Source organism: Ischnura elegans, chromosome 2 (genome assembly GCF_921293095.1).
Source record: "Ischnura elegans chromosome 2, ioIscEleg1.1, whole genome shotgun sequence".
NCBI lineage: Eukaryota > Metazoa > Arthropoda > Insecta > Odonata > Coenagrionidae > Ischnura > Ischnura elegans.
In genome coordinates, this window is record NC_060247.1 from 74,335,196 (window position 1) to 74,341,053 (window position 5,858).

A 5,858-nucleotide genomic window follows, 5' to 3' on the forward strand; every position below is an offset into this window, starting at 1 on the left:
ATTAAATGATTGAGGCTCCATAACGTACAAAACAAAACGGGCGTAATGATAACCGTTTTAAAATATTTTCTACTTTTTAAAAGCTTCTGGGGAGAGGCACGTACCCCCTCCCCCCTCTAAATCCGCTTATTCTTGTCGTGGATGTTACAAATAGGATATCTAAGTAACTATTTCAAAGTATCCATCGTGTAATAAAACGTATTTTATCCATATCAACCTTATTTATACACTCGAAGGATATCATCTGCTGCTTGGGTATGGATGAAGTGACAAAATTGGGCTTCCCCTCGAGCAGTGGAAAGTGTGCCATCGACACGTGGTGCCAGTCATTTGATCGCAAAAAAAAACTCATTGAAACAATTGGATTGCGTCCAACAGTGCGCTTTTCTAATTGCTGTAACACTGAGTACTTGAATTTGGCAACGAAGATGACCTTGAGAACGCTGCCGAAACTGCGTGAAGCCTTGGTTTAAAGATGCAAAAACCCTCGCAAGAAGTTACGCGAGCGAAATGACCTTCGACATTGCATCGCGTAAGCAACGCAAGCTTGCGTGATTAATTTCTCTTGGCTCATTCTTAACAGACCAGAGTCGCCACTCGCAGCATTGTCCACATTTACATATCTATCATGTAGCTCATAATTTTTTTACTTAATATATATATTTTCATATTTACTTTCTCATGGCAAGTGTTCCATTTATGTTATACGTTTTAATTTTGTTACTAGCTGGCCCGGCGAACTTCGCACCGCCTATTAATCACTGATCAATTTAGTTACACCATTTATAAATCAAGATGCGGCTGTAGTGATTTTAATAATCTTTAGCTTACGGTAATAAAATAATAAAAAATCAAAAAAACATAAATAAGCATAACAATGGCTTGTTAGAAATATATTTTCTTTATTCAAACTACACCGGGGAAGGAGACCAAGGCATGTTACATGTGGATTTTTTCAATGAATTTTCTAATTTTCATGTTTTAACTTAGGAAATTTAAGACACTGTGGTCTTATAAAGCAAATAATAAAGTCAAACCCATTCTTGGGGCAAGTTTACGCCGCGCTAGACCGATAATTGACTGACGCAGAAAATCTCGTGAAAATAGCCCCTTGGGAGCACCAACTTTTTGTACAACAATTGTCAAAAAATTATATTTGTATTGCGCCATAACGATGGGATATCTGAATGAAGGCTCGTTCGCAAAATGGAATACATTTAATTTTCGTAAAAATTAAAGAAATACAACGCACCACCGGCTGTGTATAAAACTTAGGAGAAATTTCTTTTTATTACAAGTGAATTATTAACATGAAAAGCTATTTTTTGATGTTATCGGGAATGCTTGAATGTGCACAAGAAAAAATTAGATTGCCTATAAAATATGAATTTCGTTGTGGCAAAGTGCTGATTTCAAGTGCGTTGTAGCTCATGAGATTCCGCTTTAAAAATCACTGATTTTGAACGCCGATTAAAATTCAAATCACACAAATACATTAAGATTAGGGCTAGAGTCAAGTCAAAACCTCAGAAAAGTGCTTATTTGGAAATTCTCTCTCTGAATTATCGGTATTACATAAGGTACCTGCATTATATTCCTAACGTTCAATGATGAATATTTTCAAAGAATTTGAGCATAGAATTCTCAATTTTTTTACGAAATTTGGTATATGATTTACGCAGCACGTAACAAGCCACTTTAGGTACATGGACAATGTTTAAAAAAAATAACAATTGGGATAAAAAATGTGAGTATGTCAGAATTTGGGTCACGTGGCCCGAATTCCGACTAGCACATACTGATTATATAACAAGCTTATTTGAATATGTGGACAATGTTTTCGTAAAACTAACAGATGGGGTAAAATACGTGAATATGTCAGAAATTGGGTCACGGAGCCCGAATTCCGATACAGCTATATCTCACATTCTGACAATGTGGAACACGTTATTAGCGCCCTAATTTTCATTTTTGGCAACCAAAGACATCATCAGTGAAAGCATCATTTTTTTAACACGTTGCGTACGGATGGCGAGAATTATCGTCATTTTTTTCCCGAACGTTCCGGACGGATGACGAAGATTCTCGTCATTTAGACGCGTCAACCTAAACAATTTTAAAGCCTACAATACGTATTCGTTAGTACGTTTTCAGTTGTTGTTCGTAATTCATAATGAGTTGATGCATCATAACGTTTCATTGGGTAAAGTTATATTCTAAACATTAGCTTTTTAATCATGTTTAAACCAAAGGCATATTTCCATTCTCAACACCTCCACCCAGAATTGGCGTTCCTAGGAATTTAAATACCCCGGTACGCAACGTGTAGAGTACCCATGGAATGCTAGAATCTATAATTTTTTTAAAATCTCGTGATGGCTGCTTGATCCTCCTCAGGTCTTTGGCGAGGTTTTTGGCGCCGACGGCCTAAGCTCATTGCTGCCTCGTGGGCTTCTGGACGCCGTTTCTAACTCCCCCCCCGCGGGAATTCCCATTGTCCTCCGATGCATGGAAGACAGTCGGACTAAGTCGTGGTGGGAAGAGACCGTAATGTTTCCAGGGGGCGGCGGGGGGGAGGAAGATTAATGAAAAGTTTCGGCTCTCATTAGCTCGCTCGCTTCGGTGAACGCGGAGGGACTGCGTTGGCCACGGAAAGAAACTAGGTGAGCTTTCTACACGGGTGCCCTTGAAATGGATTCATGGCGCGTTGGAATTTTTGGGTTAGAAAAATCTATTTAAAATTTTCAATATCAAAAGTAACAAAATAATTTATTTTATTGAAACTATATGTATAAATGGGAGAAAACAGGAGCCAACTGCAGTAGGTTGGGGCTACCAAATAATCGGAACAATCGCTTATTTGAGTCAAATCTAAAGGAATTAAACCAGATGAATCTACAGGAACAGAACTAAAGGAAGAAAAAGTCGCAAAATAATTTAAAAAAATAAATTATAAGCATTAATGGGAGAAAAAAGAAGTTTACTGCAGTAGGTTTCTGTTATTGAAGCTATGCAATAATGGGAACGATCGCTTCATTGGATCTAATCTACAGGAACAGAACCACGGGAATCTACACGAACAGAATTACAGGAACATGAGCCACAAAATATTTTTTTTCATTGAAACTATAAGTATAAATGGGAGAAACAGAAGCCAACTGCAGTAGGTTTCCAATTTTTGGGCCCACCGAATAATGAGAGCAGTCACTTATTTGGGTCAAATCTACAATAAAACAACCTGATTGAAGACTTACCGTGAGTTTCCTTCGGTGAGTGGAAACCAGAATTTTAGACACTTTTTAGATACTGTTAACCGATTCTGTCCTGTGTAGCAAATCTTGGGCATCTACCCTTTTTTATCCTTTCTCTTACCGAAGTTTAAGTCATCGACACCATTTTGGTTTACCTTGGCTTTTGTTACGAGGGCCGTTTTTTTTCAATCTCCGATCGATCAGCGAAAACACCATACAAGCGACAGGCGGGTACTGCACGGATAGGGCAACTGCGCGTCCAGACGCTCAAGTAATTTCCGACCGTAAGTTGCTGGTTTAAGGCTAGAAGCAATCTCATTAACTACACTGCCTCCATTTATTCTCCCGCCATGTGTGCATTGCGGAGCGACAACCAGTAAACTCGCCGAATGGCTTCAGCATTGGCATGTAATGACCTTTTTTACCGTGCCGATAAAAGCGATTTTTTTTTATTTTAAACGTTAATGCTGCTGCTCAGTGTGTAACTTCATGCCCATTCCCATTCAAGACAAAAGAAGAGACATACTGACTTCTGGAAGTGTTCTTATCCATGACAACGCCCGTCATATTAGCGCTGATGCAGCCCTTGCTGCTCCTTGACCAATTTCAATCGGACATTTTCTATCACCCGCCGTGCATTGCCGACCTAGTGCCGTGTGACTTCCATCTTTACGATGAAATGAAGATGTGGCCAGGAGGAAAGTGTTTTCAAACGGGCGATGAGTTCCAGAACAAAATTCATTGAAAGTCATTGGCGGCAACATCCTATGAAGGAGGAATAGAAAAGCTTGTCCACAGGCACGACCAATTCCTCAATTGCCGAGGCGATTATGTCGAAAGGGCATCACAAGTGTGCTCAATATTTAGCAATGAAATAATGTTTAATCAATCAATTTTTTCTTCTGTTCATGACCCATCGAAGGTTGAAAACAAACACCTGGTAGTTCGTAAAGCATGAATCAAACGTTCATTTTTTTCGTCCCTTTCGAGTGCTCATTCCAGCAATCACTCGGAAATGATCGTCTCGAGCGATTGTTTTTCCCGATGGTTCCAGGGATGACGATTTCTATCTTTTTTCATGACTCGGCACGTCGGTTTTTACGCCGCTGAAACAGTCACGGAAACCGCACATCAGCTAATCAGAACGCATGGCCGTATAGAGCGACTGCAGCGCAACGTTTGACATTCTTATGAACGACATAGGTAAACATGAACGAATACCTGTGAGAACGCCGAAAAGTTACGGAAGGAGTGATGGAAAGAGAGACGGAAATAGTGACCGTGTGATATAAAAAAGCTTATGCCTCGAACGATAGCTTTTCCGGTCCCGAAAAGTGATCGCTCGAGTGAGCACTAGGAGGGACGAAAAAAATAATCGTGAGTGTCTGGCTTAAGGAACGCTTCGGTCAAATGGGGCAGCCGCTTAATTGTAACGAAGTGCACCGGTCCAGACTGAATGAACTGGAATGTTAAGTATTAATATTATCCCAGAAAAGTTCGCAGAAAGGGAAAACTAGTGTAATAAGCAAAGAATGGAGAAATTGGTGGTCTATTTTTGGTAATTTTGGGAATTAGATATAATTTTGTTTTTAGAAAAAAACGGAATGGGATCGGGGAGTGGGCCGACAACAATGGTTTCTGCAGCGCCTTTCAATTTCTGCATAGTGTCTCGTGAAGCTTAAAAAATGACGTCTGGTGCTTAATTTCATTAGTTACTTAACAATCCTTCATTTTATGTACTCTAAAGGCCGTTTCACACGGGGCACGTCATTGCGCAGGTTAGCACTGAAAACGTATTGAAACTACGAGAATGCTAGCTTGGAATAGGGTATTTTCCTTTATCAAAGAAAACGAAAGGCATTGATTGCGATTCGTTACCCACCATTTGTGTATTCACAATATACAAATTATTTGGTTTTAGAAATCCCAGTTTAGACGAAAGTCAATGTTAAACATGTAATACTTATGCATAAATTCTATAAAATCATTATATTTATCTTTCTTCTTGAGTATTATTCTTAATTAAAATAAACTTTTAGTTGAAATAAAAAGAGCATGAATACAAATGCCATCCATGCAACAACAATGCAATTTATAGTCTATGTATTTACTTTACGTCTCTATGAAAATGTCGCTAATGAAAAGAAAAATTTGAAGAATGATGCAAAAGAGATATTAAAACAATATAAACCCGTCAATCATAATTTGATTCCACTGCTAATGAAGAAAAAGTGAAACGAATAAAAAAAAACTTGGTTCACTAATAGTAATAACCAAAGTTTGGCCAGTCACTATTATTTATTGCAACATCCTCAAGCAGTTTTCAGAAATTGGAGCCAGAATAATTCCTTCATTTTTGCATTTCACTGATATCTAAATTTGGATCTAATTTTGCCATGAGTTATACCTATTTTAAGATCAAAATGATGTAACCAGTATATATCACTTTAGTGATAAAAAACCATTATCATTTTTGATGCATAAAACATATCACCAGTACATTTTTTTGGCATTAAATGATATGAGGAAGAGATCATTTTGTCGCTTGGGTATTATCATAGTCAGCTAATCAAACTCAACTCATGATTTGGTATTCTGTCATTTCAG

General features: G+C 38.2%; 1 long non-coding RNA gene across 1 annotated transcript in view; it reads left to right on the plus strand.

Moving 5' to 3' along the window:
• The window catches only part of LOC124153976, an 81,811-nt gene that overhangs the window by 74,863 nt on the left and 1,090 nt on the right, over window positions 1-5,858 (plus strand). The gene's annotated exons all lie outside the window — the stretch shown is intronic.